Here is a 20025-nt window from a genome sequence, read left to right on the forward strand (position 1 = left end):
AAACTCATGCAGACTGCCATTGCAGGTTGCGTGACAAGGTGCTCCCAAAATTGAAAACACGTCCCCAAAAAACAGTGCTTGTAATATCTGTAAGTCATCCCCACACCAGGTCTTCAGCCCTGTGCCCGGGTGCATTGTATTGCTAGTAAGGGCATATATGCATGAGCAAACATGCCCCTAATTTGTCTTTGTCAATTCTCAGCTAATAGTATGCAGGGAAGCCATTTGAAATACATGTGCTGGGCACTGGTCACTAAGAGTTCCTCAGCCACATGATGGCTTCTCTGAACATTGGGATGTTTGGTATCAAACATCTTATTCGCAAACCCTCACTAATTCCAGTGATGGATTTATGAATAAATGCATCCAGTGGGCATGTTAGAGGTGCCCCCTGAATAACCTACTAACTGCTGGTGAGTTCAATGACCGGTTCTAGCCAGCTGCCACCAACAGACACAAATCTGCCCTCCCAAGGTGAGAGCCTCCACTCTCAGGAGGTCAGAAAACAAAAGCCTTTTCAGGCTGTGTGTTAGACACTCCACCACACAGGATGACCTGCCTTCCAAGGCAGGAGCTTCAAAGAGCCCACCGCCTTTGGTATGCAGATCTGGCTTTCCTCAGAGACAGCTGCCAACCCCCTTCCTCAGGGCCCAACAGGCACCTGGACAAGTGGGAAATTAGATATGCAGGAGGCGTGGCACCCTTCCAGGATGGACAGACCCCTAGGTTGGCCTGCCTGAAGTGGACACTTTAGCTAATCCGCCATCTTGCATGTGGTGGAATTTAGGGATTGTATTTATGTATGTATGTATGTTAGATTTATAAAGCGCATTTCGGTTCACGAAGAGCATCGAAGCACTAGCATAGAAGGTAAGGAAACGGCAAGAAACCGTCCAGAGAAACGGACAAGAGGAGAAAAAGAGAGAAAAAAGGGGAGATGCCCAAAAACAGAGGCTAACGAGGAAAGAGCCATGTTTTGACCAGTTTCCTAAACCTTAGGTAGCTGGGTTCTTTCCTAAAATTCAGAGGAAGCGAATTCCAGCCTTTTGCTGCAGCCACGGTAAAAGTTGGCTCTATATATACTATCTCAAAGTGAGAGATAGTGTGCACAGAGTCCAAGGGTTCCCCTTAGAGGTTGATAGTGGCAAAATTAGATAATTCAAATGCTCTATTTTGTGATGGTGTGGTCGAGCAGTATGCTTATCAGAGGGTAGTGTTAAGCATTTGTTGTGTCCCATCAGGCAATAAATGTGGAAAACACACCCAAAGACTTAACTCCAGGCCAATAGTTTTTATATAGAGAAAAATATATTTTCTTAATTTATTTTAGAACCACAAAGTTCAGGATTTGAAGTAAATACATAAACTGCAAGGTACACCACACAGGTAAGTAAGGAACTTTGAATTAAAGCAGTAGTACACACTAAGCTTTTTAAAAGTGGCCACACTGCAAAAATCAACAGTTCCTTGGGGATGTAAGTATGGTTAAGTTTCTGAGGTAAGTAAAGCACTTACAAGTTCAGTCTCTTGGGCTTAGGCAGCCCACCGTTGGGAGTTCAAGGCAACCCCAAAGTCACGCACCAGCAACACAGAGTGGGTCAGGTGCAGAAACACATAGGCGCCTATGGAGAACAGGGGTGCTCCGGTTCCGGTCTCCTGGCAGGTAAGTACCTGTGTCCTCAGGGAGCAGACCAGGGGTGTTTTGTAGAGCACTGGGGGGGACACAGACAGACACACAAAACACACCCTCTGCGACACAGGGGCGGCCGGGTGCAGTGTGAAAAGTTGGCGTCTGGTTTGCTATTGAAAGCAACAGAGGGACCCGGGGGTCACTTAGGCGATGCAGGCAAGGCACGGGGGCTTCTCGGGCTAGCCACTGACTGGGCTAGGAAGAGGGCAGCCTGCTGGTCACTCCTGCACTGGAGGTTGGTTCCTCTCTGTCCTGGGGGCTGTGGGTGCAGTTCTTGGTCCAGGCGTCGGGTTGCTTGTTACCAAGCAGTCGCGGTTAGGGGGATCTTCTGGATCCTGTCTGCAGGCGTCGCTGTGGGGTTGCAGGGGGGGGGGTCATCTATGATTACTCACATCATCGCAGTCGCCTGGGAGTCCTCTCTGCAGTGTTGGTTCTCTGGATTTCGAGCCAGGGGCGTCTGGTGCAAAGTGTGAAGTCTCACGCTTCCGGCGGGAAGAGTAAGTTCTTTAAAAGTTGCTTCTTTGTTGCAAAGATGTTGCTGTTTTTGAACAGTGCCGCTGTTCTCAGGAGTTTTTCTCCTTCTGATTCAGGGCAGTCCTCTGAGTCTTCAGAAGTCGCTGGTCCCTGTCTGATGCGTCGCTATGCAGGTTCTTTGAGTCTGGAGACAGGCCGGTAGGGCTGGGGCCAAGTCAGTTGTTGTCTCAGTCTCTGTAGGGCTTTCAGGTCAACAGTCCATCTTTGTGTAGGTTGCAGGAATCTGATTTCCTGGGTACAGGGTCGCCCCTAAATACTAAATATAGGGGTGTGTTTAGGTCAAGAGGGCAGAAGCCAATAGCTACTGTCCTGGAGGGTGGGTGCACCCTCTTTGTGCCTCCTCCCTGAGGGGAGGGGGGCACATACCTAATCCTGTTGGGGGAATCCTCCAATCTCAAGATGGAGGATTTCTAATGGCAGTGGTCACCTCAGCTCGGGACACCTAGGGACTGTCCTGACAGGTGGGCGGCGACTTCTTGTTTTTCACACTATCCTCTCCTGCCTTGCCGCCAAAAGTGGGGGCAGTGGCCTGAGAGGTGGGCATCTCCACTAGCTGGGATGCCCTGGGGTGCTGTAACAAAAGGCATGAGCCTTTGAGGCTCACTGCCAGGAGTTACAGTTCCTGCAGAGGGAAGTGAGAAGCACCTGCACCCAGTACAGGCTTTGTTCCTGGCCACAGAGTGACAAAGGCACTCACCCCATGTGGCCAGAAACTCGTCTGGTTGTGGCAGGCTGGCAGAAGGGCCTTTGGTACCAGGAGTACCATTTAAAAAGGACTTATCTGTGTGCCAGGGCTGTGCCAATTGTGGGAACAAAGGTACCGTTTAGGGAAAGAACACTGGTGCTGGGGCCTGGTTAGCAGGGTCCCAGCACACTTTCAATCATAACTGTCATCAACAAAACGCAAAATGTCAGGGGGTAACCATGCCAAGGAAGACATTTCCTTACAGGGACTATGGTTGTGGTGATGGCCATTCCCCACAGGAAGTGGTCTTCTAGGGGGTGTAGTGACCCCCAGGGTAAGTTGTCCATTGGCTACTACCCTTCACTCCACTTAACACCCCTTAAATTGAGTAGTTAGGAAACCCCCTGATACCAGAATCTCAGATATGCGCTGAACACAAAACGAGAAGTAGACTGCTGAACCCGAGAACCGAGGAGCATGACTGACTTGACACAAAACCTGCCAGCTTGCCTGCTGCATCTGACCCTTGAGGAACAACCGACCTGTCCTGACACTTGCTGCCTCCAAGAAAAGGATAGAGCTGCCAGTGTTTCACAAATTGCCAAGAAGAACTCCCTTGGAGTGGAGGTGCTGCTCCCCTGCATCTGCAGGCACTCAAGAAAGAACTGAGAGGACCAGGCCACTTGAAACCATATGCTGGATATCACCACTGCACCCAGATGCACCAGCCTGTGTTGAAGTGGGCCAACTTTGTCAGCATGGTCCCCAGACCCTCCAGAGGTGAAGCCCACCCAGTGTTTCCCCACTGTGGACTTCAAGACAGAGTCTGTAGAGTGTTTCTGCTGACCCCCTCCCCCCCAGCAACAGCGAGTAACCAGGATACAATGACCCGATGCCCTAGGATACCTCTGCACCTTTTCGCCCCGGACCCAGGAGAAGATACCCAACGTTGTCCCCATGTCTCCCCAGCTTGTGAGACCTGAGCCCCCTTGTTGACTTGGTCTAACTAGGCCCCCAGTCCAAGCATGCAGAGGGTTTCTGCAGGCCCCACTGCAACTGCAAAGGACTCTAGTGCTGGACCTGAAGCCAAGAGACACCCCTGCACCCGCGCTCTACAGCCCGAGGAGGAGTGGACTGACTATGTCCCCACGTGCCTGAGGACCTCAGGGGTTGAGCCCCCCTATGGGTTCCCCTGGACTGTCCTTCCAGTCCATCCCTGCAGTGACTTTGTAACCGGAACTGATCCTCATTGACTTGAATGGGACACCTGATGCCCCTGCACCCAGACGCACCAGAGCTCACGGAGGTCACCTGTTGGTGTAGCCTAGGACCTTGCCTCATACTCACCTCAAGTGCAGAAGAACAGTTCTGTAAGTCGTTGCTGAGTGCCCGTATGCAGTGTCTGTTTTTCTCCCGTAGGATAACATTGGGCACCAGAGGCTGAAAAGCATCTCTGCACCCGAACGCCTCAGTGCCTCCCGAAGTGAACTGTTGGTGCTGCTTGGTCCTTGCCCCATACTTATCTTAACTTCAGAAGAACAGTCCTGTTGGTCATCCCTAAGTCCCCCCATGAAGTACATGTTTGTCCGTCAAAGGATAACCATTGGGCACCCGACGCTGAAAAACACCTCTGCACCCTGATGCCCCAGTGCCTCCCGAAGTGAACTGTTGCTGCTGATTTGGGTCTGGCCATGTACTTACCTTAACTCCAGAAGATTGGTCCTGTAAGTTGTTGCTAAGTACCAGTGTTCATTCTGTTTTTTCCCAAACAGGATAACATTACAGCTCCAAAAAGTGCAGCAAGTGTCAGCTTTTGAAAACTGTAAAAATTCATAACTTGAAAAGTACTCACCTGATTCCTTGATCTTGATATCACATTTTATATACAAGTATGTGTTATTTTTTATAAATTTGTTTCAGATTTCTTTGAGTGTCTCTCTCACTTACTGTATGAGTTTGGTGCCTTGCATGCTTAGCACTACCCTCAGATATGCCTAACTGCTTGACCACACTACCCAAAAAAAGAGCATTTGGGATGTAATTTGTGCCTCTGTGATACCTCTGGGGATTGCTTGGAATGTTTGCACAGTGTACATTATTTTGGTCCACTTTCTAAAGAGCAGCTTCCTACATCCAGGGAGGTAGGTGGGGTTTCTTTTTATTTTGAAGACGTTTCTCCTAGAAGAGAATTAGAGTTCCAGGTAATTTAACTCAACTAAGCAGGTTCCCCCACTCACACAGATTATGCAATGAGTCCTGGCCGTGTTGATCAGTAATGATATCAAGTACCCCGTTGGACCGCATTCCAAGCACTAATGGAGAAGAAATTCACCTCCAGGATTTTATTTTCTTTCTCTTCCAGGGGATTATCATCAATAGTCATCAGCACTGAATTGTCCGCCTACGCAGCACTTTGAGATGTATATAATTATTTTCTGATTGTTCAGTTTCGGAAATACATTTGTCATTGGAAATATCTTCCCCAAACCTCTTTTTAAAATGGAAAAACTAAAGGATATGCCGGCCAATTGTAAAACCTAGACCTAGCAGCTAGAGTATTAAACTGACACTGAATCTTCTAAGGGTTCACCCTTGTTCTAGTGTCCCATCATGCACCAGAGGTGAAATTTAGGTCAGTTTCTGGTCAGCAGGATTCTCCAGTACTGAGCTAAGCCTTTTCTGGCTTAATTTTTGAAAAAATATATTTTTGAAAACTTTTCAAAATATTTCATTTGAAATCCTTTGAGGCTAGAGTGATAATCCAGTTTCTTTCTGATAGGAATTGTACATATTTTCCGGTCAAAAATGCCTTCACTTTTTTTAATGTCCCCTAACTGTGGCTTATCAAAAAGGAAAGGGAATTTCTTTCAGTTATTTTTTGGTGCAGAAGAAAGGTCCAAAAAGATAATTCAGACCCATTGTCGACCTGAAATTCACATGCAAATGGATAAAGAAAAAAAGGTTCAGGATCTTGGCGTTATACCAAATACATCCTCAGTTATGCCAAGGAATCTGAATGTGTGCAATAGACTTGCAAGGTTCCTCTTTATATATACTGATAATAAACACAGAAAGTTCATAAGAATAATTGTGGAGAGTCAGCACTACCTTTTCAAAGAACTTCCCTTCAGCTTCAAGTCAGCCCTTCACACTTTTACAAAGGGTATGGCAGTAGTCGCGGCTCATCTACAGTAGCCAAACTCTGTATACTCTTATCTGAACAACTGGCATCATCTTTAGTTGTAGCAAAGGAGCATTTGCAGACAGCAGCAAACACCCTACAAAAGCTAGGTTTGAAAAACAATTTTCAGAGATCAGCGGTCATTCTAGAACAAATGATTCACTATTTGGGACCAACTTTATACACCACTGTTGCAGAAGTGTTTCTCTCGGAGGAGACTCTTATCTATCCAACAAAAATGTCAGTTAATGAAAAGAACTCCCCATGCAGTAGGTTTCAAGTTTCTTCATTGCTGCGATCAGTGGCATCATGCATCTTTCTGAGACCAAATGCAAGACTCCATATGAGACTGATGCAGCAATTCCTGGAAGGTAAGTGGAGCCAGAAGTCAAGAAGTTGGAAAAAATAAGATAAGTTTAACCCAGCAAGCGATCCAGTCATTCCCTTGGTGATAAAAAGCGTCCACTTTGCTGAAAGGAGTTCCTTTTCACTAGGACATACCACTCAAACTATAATGACAGATGCTTCTCTACTAGGATGGATGCTCATATGGGCCATCTTCAAACTCCGTGGTCTTGATCAAAGAAACAATAATGTTATCATCCTTTTGAAGTGAAGAGCCATCCATCTAGGTCTGAAATAATTTCTCCTTTCGGTCAAGACATCTTCAATCCATGCTCATACTGAAGGAAGGGCTACCCTTATTAATGAGCAATGGATACACGCGTCATTGAATCTCAAAGATGCATATTTCTGCATTATAATCCATAAAAAAAATCGCAAATTTCTTCAGTGTGAGGTAGCCGGTTGCCACTATCAGTTTAGAGTACTTCTCTCGTAGGGGATTTCCATGTATAGTCATAAGCACTGAATAGTTCCGCGCGCCTGCGGGGACCCCGGAGCACTGTTGTGTAGTATATTCTTAAGTGCAATCATCAGCTCCTTGACAAAAAAGGTCTGTGAAAAACACTTAAGAATAACAATGTGCAGCCTATGTGAACAGCTACACAGGCCAAATTGTTAGAAGAAAAAACAGTTGTAGTGTAAATTTCACGTTTAAACCTCTATTTATTCTATAAATACATAAATAAATACATTCTCATATTTTATTTACACCTCTCATGAGAATAAAACAATGTAGGGCAGTGTAGCCCATAGGCTGCCATTATACAGAATGAAAATAGAGCTGTGCCTTTAAGAAAAGTAAAGTCTTCCTGTTTCCCATCATGCACAGCAAAAGGCAGTTGCCTCAGTTCTTTTTTCCGGCTCCTGCTGACAGGACCCTGAAGCATTGAGCTCTACCTCACAAAAACTTTTGTGACGGAAATTCATTGAAATATCTTCTGAATTTCATTTTCACTCGACGTTTTTACCTTTGAGTGATCATTTTCTACTGATTTCTGTTAAATTCTGACAGAATTTTGAGGTTTTTCTAGTTAGAAATGCCTTCACTTTTTGATAAATGTCCTTCTTGTGGAAGAAAGAAGGCTAAAACAGATCCACATAGGGTCTGTATAATTTGTCTTCCGTCCAGCCACAAACCGGAGTCGTGTGACATTTGTAAAACCTTCTCTAGAAGAACCCTTCGTGATAGAGAGAAGATCCGACTTCAGGCGAGAGAGGACAGGAGAAAAAGTGGCCATTCCACTACAGAGCGAGGAGAAGGTCAGACTTCTACCAGGGCTCAACCTGTTTCCTCCATGACTCCTTCCAGACCTGCTGAAAAACGACATAGATCTCCGACGACGTCGAGAGCGTCGACGTCGAAGCAGGGAACGGCGCCAACATGTTCGCCGTCGAGAAAAAGACATCGTTCGCCGTCGACAGCTATTTCGCCGTCGAGGCGGCGAAGACACCCGACGTCGAGAGGATCTGGGTCGCCGTCGACACGGCGAACACAGTCCACGCCAAGGAGATCCGAGTCGGGCTCGCCGTCGACACGGCGAGGGAGATCGCCGTCGAGAGAGAGTGTTTGCCGTCGGAGGCGTTCACCGTCACTGCACCGACGTCGAGGTTCGTCGTCGAGAGGTTCTCAGCGGCGAGACGAGTCGACGTCTAGAGGCACTCGGCGTCACCGCAGTTCGACGTCGAGGAGTGCTTCGACGTCGAGAAGACCATCTAAGAGGCCTAGAAGGGTTTATACAACCTCGGAATCCTCGGCCTCGCTTATCCTACTTCCAGCATCACCACAGCTCTCGCAAAGGCAGTCGCCGTTACCACAGACGCCGGTAACACCTACGGCTCCTCTTCCGGCGCCTCCTCCAGAACCTGTTCCGAGGACTCCAACGCGATCTGCAGGGCGTTCTGGTTATTCCTCGAGGCGTACATCTACCTCCTAGGCACCGTCGTCAGGAATCACATCATGGACATTCTTCATCGTCCACACGAGACTACTCTCCAACCTTATCGGACTCACCGTCCCCAAGAGTGTCTCCCATAGATGATGTCAACACATTTCAGGAGGTCTTCGTGAGAGGGGCAACCAAGCTGAATATCCCGCTAGCAGCTCCGGCCCCATCGACATCAGTGATCTTTGAGACCTTGCATCAAAGGACATCTTCACGACCTTTACTTCCACTGGTTCCGGGTCTTATTGAGCCAGCAATGGACATTTTTCTCACGCCGGCTACAACAAAGTCTGCTCCTTCCAGACTCATTAAAAAGTACCGTCCACCAGAGCAAGATCCTCTATTCTTGAGGTCGGACCCAGTACCAGACTCGGTAGTTATAGTGGCAGCGAAGAAATCGCATTCGACGTCACCGTCTTCCTCTGCTCCCCCAGACAAAGAGAGCAGAAAGATCGATGCTGCAGGAAGAAAAGTATGCTCGACGGCATCTATCACCATGAAAGCAGCCAGTGCCACTGCTTTATTAGGGAGATATGATCGATCCCTCTGGGACTCTATACTGCAGTTCGCGGAGCATCTCCCTAGGGACAAAAGGGAAGATTTCCTAGAGGTCGTGAGCGAGGGAGCTATGGTTTCTAACCAGATTATAAGTGCTGCGGCGGATTCTTCAACACTATCCGCACATAACTATGCTCATGGTATAGCGCTCAGGAGACATGCATGGCTGCGGCTTACGTCGCTTAAACCCGAAGCACAGCAGAGGATACAGAACCTGCCTTTCTCAGGCTCCACTTTGTTCGGCTCTCATGCCGATGATGAGATGGCCAGAATGAAGTCGGAGCTGGATACCCAGAAAGCGGTAGGCATGGAGCGACCTAAAGAACAGCGAAAAGGATTCCGCCCATATCAAAGAAGACTGTTCACCCACAGGTATCAGGCTCCACATTGGTCGTCTTCACGCCCTCAGCAACAGCAGCAGCAGCAGCAGCATTAGAGGGGCTTCTCCAGAAGGTCGACAAGGGGTCGTTCAACACCTCAGACCCAGACACCTCGACAAGCTCCCACGTCTAAGCCCTGAATCTTTGCTTCCCCCTCCTCCGTTATCCACTCCGGTAGGGGGAAGTATCTCAAATCATCTGGACGAGTGGCTACGCATCACAACAGACGCCTGGGTATTGAATATTGTGAGACATGGTTACGCTCTCAGATTCACCAGTTCTCCACCATCTGTTCCACCCAAAACAGCCAACCACCATCTCGAAGCTCTGCAGTTAGAGGTCAATATCCTATTGCAAAAAAGAGCCATAGAACCCGTTCCCATCAGCCAACAAGGGAAGGGGATTTATTCGAGATATTTCCTTGTACCGAAAAAAGACAAACAAGAGTTTCGTCCCATCTTAGATCTGAGGACAGCAAACAAATGGATTCGCAAAGAAAAATTCAGGATGTTAGCCTTACACCAAATTTACCCACATCTACGTCAGGGCGACTGGCTATGTGCGATAGATCTTTGCAACGCTTACTTTCATATCCCAGTAACCAAGAAACATCGAAAATTCCTAAGGTTCACCGTCGGAAAACGCCATTACCAATTTGCAGTTCTACCGTTCGGCCTAAAATCAGCGCCAAGAACTTTTTCCAAATGCATGGCGGTAGTAGCCGCCCACTTGAGGAAACAGCGAATATTCGTCTATCCCTATCTAGACGATTGGCTCATAAAGGCCTCCAGCTATCTCGAGGCACAGCAGCATTTCAAATGGACTCTACAACTGCTACAAAAACTTGGTCTTCAAGTCAATCTTCTGAAATCTACAGCAACACCTGTTCAGAGGTTGCATTACTTAGGGGCCATTGTAGATACCAGGCTAGGAAAGGTGTTTCCTTCGGAGGAACGACGGTTATCGATTCTCCAAAAGTGCAAACAACTGCAGGAAAGACCTCAAGCCACTGCAAGAATAATAGCTTCTCTACTGGGCTCGATGGCGTCTTGTATCCATCTGGTTCCCAATGCTCGCCTCCATATGAGACCATTGCAGGAAAATCTAGAGGATCAGTGGTGTCAACTGAGGGACGATTGGGAGAACAAAGTCCTGCTTTCTCCTCACACCCTACAATCCCTCAAGTGGTGGTGTTTACCCAGCAATCTCTTGGTGGGGATTCCGTTCCAACAACGACCTCCATCTCAAACCATCGTAACAGATGCGTCACTGCTCGGATGGGGGGCGCACATGGAACATCTTCGAGTCCAAGGCGAGTGGTCACAGAGAGAGAGTCTCTATCACATCAACCTGCTGGAACTTCGCGCAGTCCACCTTGCGCTCAAAGCCTTCCTTCCCTCTCTGAGAACGGAAACTCTCCTTCTTCAGACAGACAACGTGGCCACTATGTACTACGTGAACAAACAAGGAGGCACCAGGTCCAGAATTTTATCCAGAGAGGCTCAGACAATCTGGCATTGGCTTCTAGCCAGGAACCTGTCGCTAGTGGCAACTCACCTGCCCGGCATCCAGAATGTTCAAGCGGATGCCCTCAGTCGGGTAATGAACGAGAACCACGAATGGGTACTACACGACGACGTCGTTCATTCCATTTTCGCACTCTGGGGTTCCCCCTCTACAGACCTATTCGCAACCCCAGAAAACAAAAAATGCCAAAACTTCGCCTCCAGATATTACCATCCAGGGACACTGGGGAATGCCCTGTGGATAAGCTGGTCAGGAGCATTTCTTTACGCCTTTCCACCGCTTCCCCTGATTCCGGCGGTCCTCCAGAAGCTGTCCAATGCTCAGACCAAAATGATCCTAATTGCTCCGGAGTGGCCACGCCAGTGGTGGTTCCCAGACCTTCTTCACCGGTCACTCAAACCACACATCAGGCTACCATATCGTCCGGACCTTCTCACGAAGTTCAGAGGGCAGATATCTCATCCCAACCCCTCATCGTTGAGTTTGGCAGCATGGCTCCTGAGCTAGTGCAATATGGACACTTGAACCTACCTCAGGACTGTATGGAAATTCTGAAGGAAGCAAAACGCCCTTCCACACGATCAGCCTATGCAAGCAAGTGGAAGAGATTCTGCATTTGGTGTTTACACAACAACATTGACCCGGTTTCCTGTGGAGAACAATCTATCTTGCCATACTTGTTAAGTTTGGCAAAATCGGGCTTACAACTGTCGTCAATAAAAGTTCACTTGGCGGCGATAACAGCATACAGAAAGAGTCCTTCACAAACTTCCTTTTTTCGGATTCCGATTATTAAGGATTTCCTAGAAGGTTTAAAGAAGGTTTTTCCTCCCATTAGAAAGCCTTCTCCTCCATGGGAACTGAACGTTGTCTTATCACGTCTGATGCTGCCGCCATTCGAGCCGATACACAAGGCATCGCTGCAGCATCTCACATGGAAAGCTGCTTTTCTGGTGGCAATCACTTCAGCGCGTAGGGTCAGCGAAATCCAGACCCTTTGCGCTCAGGAACCCTACACGGTTTTTCATTCTGCAAAAGTGGTAATGAGAACTCATCCAAAATTTCTACCTAAGGTAGTCTCCGACTTCCATGTGAACCAAACAATTTCATTACCAACTTTCTTTCAGAATCCAGCTACTCCTGCTGAAAGAACTCTGCACTCTCTGGATGTAAAGAGAGTATTGAAATTTTACTTGGACAGGACAAAAAGCTTACGAAAATCACAACAGCTTTTTATTAACTATGGCCCAATCAGAACAGGTTTGGGCACATCTAAACAATCTTTATCCAGGTGGATTGTTTCATGTATAATGTTATGTTATCAGTTAGCAAACAAATCCCTTGGTGGTAGGCCAAAAGCCCACTCTACCAGAGGGAAAGCAGCTACTGTAGCCTTGATGAGAAATGTCCCTTTGGCAGAAATATGCAAGGCTGCCACTTGGAGGTCGGTCCATACCTTTACTAAGCATTACTGCCTTGATACAGACGCTAGGGCAGATGCTCAGGTTGGACAGGCTTTGCTCAAGAATTTGTTTGCATGATTCATGTTTTTCTCAGTATTCTTATATCTACTCCACCGCGGTTATGGGGATGGGCTTGCTACTCTATTCAGTGCTTATGACTATACATGGAAATCCCCTACGAGAGAAGGAATGGTTTCTTACCTGTAACTCCAGTTCTCTCGTAGGGGTATTTCCATGATAGTCATAAGCAACCCTCCCTCCTCCCCGGTGGAGTTGACATAGAACATGAATATTATGGAGGTTGGTACTCCAACAAATGTTTTGTTTTTTCTTCATGTCAGGTTAATAGCCTCCAAAAAAGAACTGAGGCAACTGCCTTTTGCTGTGCATGATGGGAAACAGGAAGACTTTACTTTTCTTAAAGGCACAGCTCTATTTTCATTCTGTATAATGGCAGCCTATGGGCTACACTGCCCTACATTGTTTTATTCTCATGAGAGGTGTAAATAAAATATGAGAATGTATTCATTTATGTATTTATAGAATAAATAGAGGTTTAAACGTGAAATTTACACTACAACTGTTTTTTCTTCTAACAATTTGGCCTGTGTAGCTGTTCACATAGGCTGCACATTGTTATTCTTAAGTGTTTTTCACAGACCTTTTTTGTCAAGGAGCTGATGATTGCACTTAAGAATATACTACACAACAGTGCTCCGGGGTCCCCGCAGGCGCGCGGAACTATTCAGTGCTTATGACTATCATGGAAATACCCCTACGAGAGAACTGGAGTTACAGGTAAGAAACCATTCCTTCCCTTTGGTCTTTGATCAGCGCCCATAATTTTCACAAATGCTCGCATCACATAAATGTGAAGAAAATGTGTTTTTGTTTGTCAATGTTTGAGGTTTGCAAGTCATTCGGGGGGAACAAATCTGAGGGGAGCCACACAGGTCACCCCATCGTGGATTCCCCTAGGTATATAATTTACAAAAATGTGCAAGTTTGGTAGGTTTCCCTAGGTGCCGGCTGAGCTAGGTCCCAAAATACCCCTACAACCCGAAGGGTGTAGTGGACGTTATGGTAAATTGCGTTTGTAAATCAACCATTGTGACAAAGTTATAGATGAAAAGGTTGTCATAAATAGCGGTTTTTGTCCTTCCCATTTTCAGTATGTCTTTTTTTTCAACAGTTAGTTTCTGTGGGAAAACCTTGAGGGATCTACATACAAAACCCCTTGCTGAATTCAGAACTTTGTCTACCTTTAAGAAATCTTTAGCGTTCCTGGATCACCCATGAGTTTTCCACTGGTTTTCACCACAAAATGGAACTAGGTTTGGATCACACAAAATAGTAATAAGAAAAATGCCAAAAATGTGGTAAAAGTGTTATTTTTTTATTTTTATTTTTTTTAATTCATCTCTGCATGTTCCTGAAAGCTGGGAAGAGGGTGACATTAGCACAGCAAACCATTTGCTGATGGTATTTTTAGGGAGAAAGTATTCAAAGAGATAGTGCTTCAGCTTCTTGCAGAACTCAGGAAGCGATGAGGAGGCTCTTATGTGACGTGGGTTGTTGTTCCATGATTGACAAGAAATGTACGAGAGTGTGGGTGCTGTGAGGTAGGTTGAAGAAGGGTTTTGCCACAGCATTTTGGAGCCTCTTGCGGAGCTGTTTGGTGATTCCTATCTAGAGTGTGTTGCCTTAGTCCAGCCTGCTGTTTATCAGGGCCTGTGTGACAGTTTTCTTAGTATTCTCTGGTAGCTACTCAAAGATCTTTCACTGCATCCTCAGGATGTGGAAACAGGTGAAGTCACCACTTTTACCTGGGTTGTCATGTTGACCTTGTTGTCTAGGATGATTCCTAGGTTTCTGTCATGGGTAGTGGATGTTGGTGTGGCAGAGAATTATGTTAAGTACGAGGAAATGCAAGAATGATGTGGTTTCAAAGGTGATTGCATATTGATTGACTCTTCAAAGCTCACATTTTGAATGTTTGTGATGAAGGAAGCTTAACACAGTTCTATTCTGGTTTGTTGGAAGGATGGCTTTGTTGCAATCAATAGAAAGATTGCCAAGGACATAGCGGTGCAGGTGGATGATGTGGATTACATCAAACTGCAAAGAAATGTTAATAACGTTGACTGTGTTTACTACATGCCCGAAAAAGTGATGGAAAAACTCTTTACATTTGTAAGAATGTAGGCTGAAGTGAGTGAATTTTGCAGCTAGTGATAGTGGTCTTGGATGCAAGAAATGATGGTGCAAAAAATATGTATTCATCATCAAATGTTAGGAAACTGATGCAGAGGAAATAAGGGGGAAAAGGCATCTGGAGAGAAGAAATCCATTGGGCCATTCTGTTTCCAAATGGATTACATATAAAAGCAATATGTATAAACCGTAGAGTCCATGTGGAATAAAACGAAATCCAAAACTTGTTTAAATGAATGGCTATTGAACAATTCAGAAACAAAAATAGTTGTAGCAAAAGTGTTCAATATTGGACACTCACTGGTAGTGATCTTCACTGGAGTAGCTTCTTGCACCTTGATTGTGTTTAGGGGCAGATAGATAGATCATAGTGCATCTTTGCCAGTGCATGCTGTTTCTCTGTGATAATACTGGCGGCGTTCATATTCATGTTCCTGCACTTTAGGCCAGGGAGTGAACTTGCTCCCCATCTTTGGGAATTCTTCAAAAGTTCGCCTCCCATCCTTAAACTACCCCTTCCTTAAAATTTACTACGACCTTTTATAAACGTAATGGTACGTCCTTTTGAACCAGTGCACACAAAGGCTGTTTTAGATATGCGTGTATTCTTAACCTTCTTTAGACAGAATGGTGGACGTCCGAAGTTCTCAATCAGGGACTGTACAGTCTCCCATACATCACTGTGCCACCCTCCCTTCTTCATGCAAAATCAGAGAAAATTAGAGTAATCAGACGGGGTTAGTAGAGCCCAGTTTATTTCTCTGCCCTTATGATCTCCGAGACCAGGGGTAGCAGTGCCAGGGGGTACCAAAGGTATAGCAGCAGCTAGCCTGGGCTACCCCCAATTGACGCTAATGACTTGCAGCCCTAAAAGTAATTCCAGTCTTGCTGCCTAATGTTGCAGAGACAAACCGTAGTTTTCAAGCACCTTTTTAGGTTTCCCCTGTACAGCACTTGCGCTGTGTTTGTGAAATACATTGTATTTAATACAAATCGTAAAAGGGGTTTACATCCCTTGCTTGCATTGCTTTTCATTGGTTCCTGTGCTTTCCACTTTTCCTCCGTTTCTGTTGGCTCTAGCACTATTTCCTGCCTTTACCAATGCTTGTTCCTCATGTGTTTGCTCTTATCAGTGTCCCAAGGCCCAAGTACTGAGTTCGTCTGTTTGGTTTTGGAACTTATTTTCTTAAATCGATGTGCTACTTTATACATTGCGTGAACCCAAAGAAGGTATCAGAGCACTTCACAGATACAGTGAGATTAAGTTATTTGCACAGAAACATTGGATGTTGTGCCTCCCATCGAGAGTCAAACCCTGATCGCAGCAGCGCTCACCAGTCCACCTGGGGTGCTGCACACTTGTCCCCCTGGGGCCGAAGCAGGAACCCATTTTAGTGCTCCCTTTTATTGCGGCGCGACACTTGTTTTCTTAAGGGCTGGAGTAGTGGGAGGCTTCAGAAAACACAAGCATTTTCAATGCAACGGGTCTCGCATTTCCCCAAGTTAGAGCTATTAGCAGTTGTAAACTCCCAACCAGACTTTTCTTGCCTCATTAAATGGAAAAAAAAGAGCACGAACACGCTGCTACAGTTCACTCGTAGTGAAACCTATCGGCAAAAGTGCAATTAACTATGTAACAAGGTCGATGTCATACAAAGCGCTCAACTTCTGCCTAGCGAGATCGCGCTGCGAAAAAAGATAAAAAGTGGTCCACAAACCAGACCAAAAACAGCAAGTCTTGTATGTTTTCAGTACTTGGTTTCTGTGCTCGAGGAGGGCTAACCACTGGAAAAGGCATGACGTATGCATGCCTTCCACTAATGAAAGCAAGCAGATTTTAAAAGGGAAGCCCACGAACCAATGAAAGACACTGACGTGACATGGACAGGGCTCTGAGCCCTTTTCTAACTTCTACAGTGCCTCCCAAGCATCGTGCAAGCGCATGCTAGCGCATGCTCAACCCTATAAAAAAACGCCGCGGAAGGGTGGGCCATGATTCACCAGAAGGGCTGGTGGGCCGGAAAGGGATTCGGTGCATTTCAGTCATAAACTCAAGTTCCTGAGAGAAAACATTGCACGACAGTCAGCAGCACATAGGGCAGGGCCCTGGATCAGGGCTCCAGCTCAATCCAGCATATAATTAGGCCCAAAATGAAGCCTCAGATGAGCACTGATCTGCATGCTCTGATGAGTCGTGACTCAGCTTAATTCAGGGCCAGGCACCACTGTCTGCGTCCAATCTCATTCCATCCCTAACCTTCCCTTCTTCAGCAGAGATGAAACTGCCAGATGGTGCCAAGCTGCACCAAGAACATCTTTCTACCACTCAAAGCTGATGGTGACGATATCAGAGGATGAGCCAGGGATAACACTTTATATCTGAGGAGTGTCAGAAAAGTAATTCTTAGCTTCATTTAGTATTTTGTTAGAGAACTAAAAGCTACTGTGACACACTGTTCACAAAATGGATTCAGCAGAATATATCATTACATTTTCTGTTTCTCACCCTGTTCTACACGCACAGTGGCTTCCTTTTATATCTGATGCTGCATTGGATAAATAAGTGCAGACATAATGAAGCCACACAAAACATCATTAAAGTTTCCTAATTACCTCATTATTTGCTTTCTTCCATGCCAAATTGCTTTTTTGAATTATACAATGTCCTTGAAAATGTGACCAGTATTGCCTAATTGCATATAACTATTTTATTATGGGCAGCCCTCCATTCACATGTTTCTTTGCTCCTGGGAGAGCTAATCTCCAACCCTTCTGTACCTATTATACCTAGACTTCCTTTAACCAGTTCGCTTATTTGACTGTCCTCAGACAGGAAGGTGTGTTCACTGTCTGACCAGGCTTTGCCCTTCGTCCACATGTCCTTAGTTTCTAAGCCCAACATAACATCTTGGTTCTTAAACTCCACTTCTCGCATTCAAGTCATATGTTCATACTGAGGCACTTACAGTGTCAGATAGCTTGTGCTAACTTTCTAGCTGCAGCTTGGGGGGACCTCAAGCTCACGTGAGATGATTCATTACGAATTCTCTCCGTGCCCGCTGTTAGGACAAGGCCATCCTCAGGCTGCAGAGCAGTCTGATAATGCTCCCTGTAGTACCCTAATTCCAGCCGTTAAGATAACACTAACCTTAATCTTATCCTTTCCCACAACCCTCAGCGTAACCCAAGCCCTAACTCTTAATCTAATTCAATACTTTATCTTAAGCCTAATCATTACCCTAACTGAAGTCCCATTCAAACTCTAAACATTTCCATAACCCTTTGACTTACCCTCACTTAAATCTCAACCTTACCATTCAACATTCAGCGTTGACTGTCTGTCTTTCGTCCTGTACAGCACTCCTGCTTTCTTTCACCTAGGTTTGCACTATAAAAGTACCACATGCATTCATGGATGGATGGGAATAACCATGGTGAGCTGACCCTTGCCATGCCCCCAAGTAAAGTGCATTGAAAAATGTCAATTCCAGATTAGGCATACAACAGTATGCACCAAATGGGTGTAGGAGTCTGGCCCAGTGTGTGGTAGACACCTATGGTGTTACACCTTATATTGGGTCCAGGAAACCCTTATTAGGTAGTGTTACAGTATCTAGGTAGCCAGGACTCTCTAACGGTAGGTGTGGTGAGCAGCCACGACTTATCTAGGAGTGTGAAGCACTTGCATTACCACAGTAGTCACACAGTAACGTATCGCACATGAAGGGAACCACAAAGTGTTGCAAAAATAAAGGTATTTTATTACAGGAACACCAAACTAGATTACTATATGCAAACCCCCTTCTAGAGGTAAGTACACGCAAAATTTTCACTGGTACGTAACAGGAAATAGCATAAAATAGCAAGGGCCCTATAGGGGGGGGGCGCAAACCATATACTAAAAAATTTGAATGCGAGAACAGGTTCCCCCACCAGCAGATATAGTCAAGGGCTGGAAGAGAGTGGAACCCCAAGGGGTAAGTATCTAGAAGACCCCCCAGCGACCAGACGAGCGGACGTAAGTTACCTGGCGTGCTAACATGGGGACTCGTAAATGGAATATTACAAAAGCAGGACCAGGCCGATGGAAGCCAACTATGGATTCTGGAAGAAGATCTGCAAAAGATGGGGACAGTACAGTCCTTGCAGGAGTGTCCAGGTGGAGCAGGAGGCAATGCCCACCCTTCTGTGGGCGAGGATCCTGGTCAACAGTGGTGTATGAAGTCCAGCTCAGGAGTCCAGGAGCTGCTGAGGAGTCCCTGAAGTCACCTAGGAGCTGTCCCTCGATGGTCGCTGGATTGCAGACCGGTCAGTGGTCAGGAGGACCACCAACAAGCACAAGCAAATGCAACTGGAGCTATTGGAGATTTTTGCAGAGCTGAAGAGGATCAGCAAGGTCTTGGGGACTCGACCCTTGGAGGGGAGGCACACCCCAAACACAGGATACTCAGCCTCACTTGCATACATCTGCATTTTGAATGGGTCTTCCTGGACTGGCAAGGTGGAGGGCCTGACACTTGCATGCAAAGGACAGTAGCCTGCCCTTACAAAGGACTGCCACACCCCCTACTGGGACCCTGGCAGACAGGATTGAACTGAAAGGGGACCTTGTGCACTTCTAAGCCACTCTTTGAAGTCTCCCCCACTTCAAAGGCACATTTGGGTATTTAAACAGGGCCTCTGCCCCTACCAACTGAGACATTTCCTGGAGAAGAGAACCTGAACCAGAATCTGTAACCTGCCCAGAAGAACTACCTGGCTGCCCAAAGGTCTCACCTGATTGCTTTCTGTGAAGGACTGTTGCCTTGCTGCACTGTGGCTGTGCTGGGAAGTGCTCTCCAAGGGCTTGGATAGAGCTTGCCTCCTTTTCCCTGAAGTCTCAGGACCACAAAGACTTCATCTCTACAAGAAGGACTCCTTGTGTGGCAAAAATCGACGCACAGCCTGCATCGCGGTGAAAAAAGCACCACACGGCAACCTCGAATGACGCAGCCCGACTTCGCAATGAGAAAATCAATGCAGCACCACCGTAGCGACCGGAAGTTTGACGCACTGCCCACTGGATCGACGCACAGCCTGACTTCCAGCGATGAATCGATGCAGCGCCTGCCGTGTGGTAGAAATTTCCACGCAACGCCCACCGGATTGACGCAACCCCTGTGACTTCCTCTTATCAGTGCTGGAAATCCATGCATCGTCCCCGGGGCGTCCAAAAACCCGGCAACCCGAAGAGGACCCACGACCGAGCACCGGAAATCGACACACAGCCGTCCCTCCGTGAAAACTAAACAACGCATCACCCTGTAGGCCTGAGAAATCGGCGCACACCTCCTTGTATTCCACGCATCTCCTCCTCTGCGGTTCTTTGCGGAGATTTTGAATGGGAACCAGGTACTTTGTTCTTGAAAGAGCCATTTATTGTTTTTAAGACTAAAGACACTTTAT

The 20025-nt window shown here is 46.5% G+C and overlaps 1 protein-coding gene across 2 annotated transcripts in view; it reads left to right on the plus strand.

The window, feature by feature from the left end:
- The window catches only part of LOC138261372 (heat shock factor protein 3-like), a 271372-nt gene that overhangs the window by 197594 nt on the left and 53753 nt on the right, over nucleotides 1-20025 (plus strand). The gene's annotated exons all lie outside the window — the stretch shown is intronic.

This window comes from Pleurodeles waltl, chromosome 2_1 (assembly GCF_031143425.1).
Source record: "Pleurodeles waltl isolate 20211129_DDA chromosome 2_1, aPleWal1.hap1.20221129, whole genome shotgun sequence".
Classification (NCBI taxonomy): Eukaryota; Metazoa; Chordata; class Amphibia; order Caudata; family Salamandridae; genus Pleurodeles; species Pleurodeles waltl.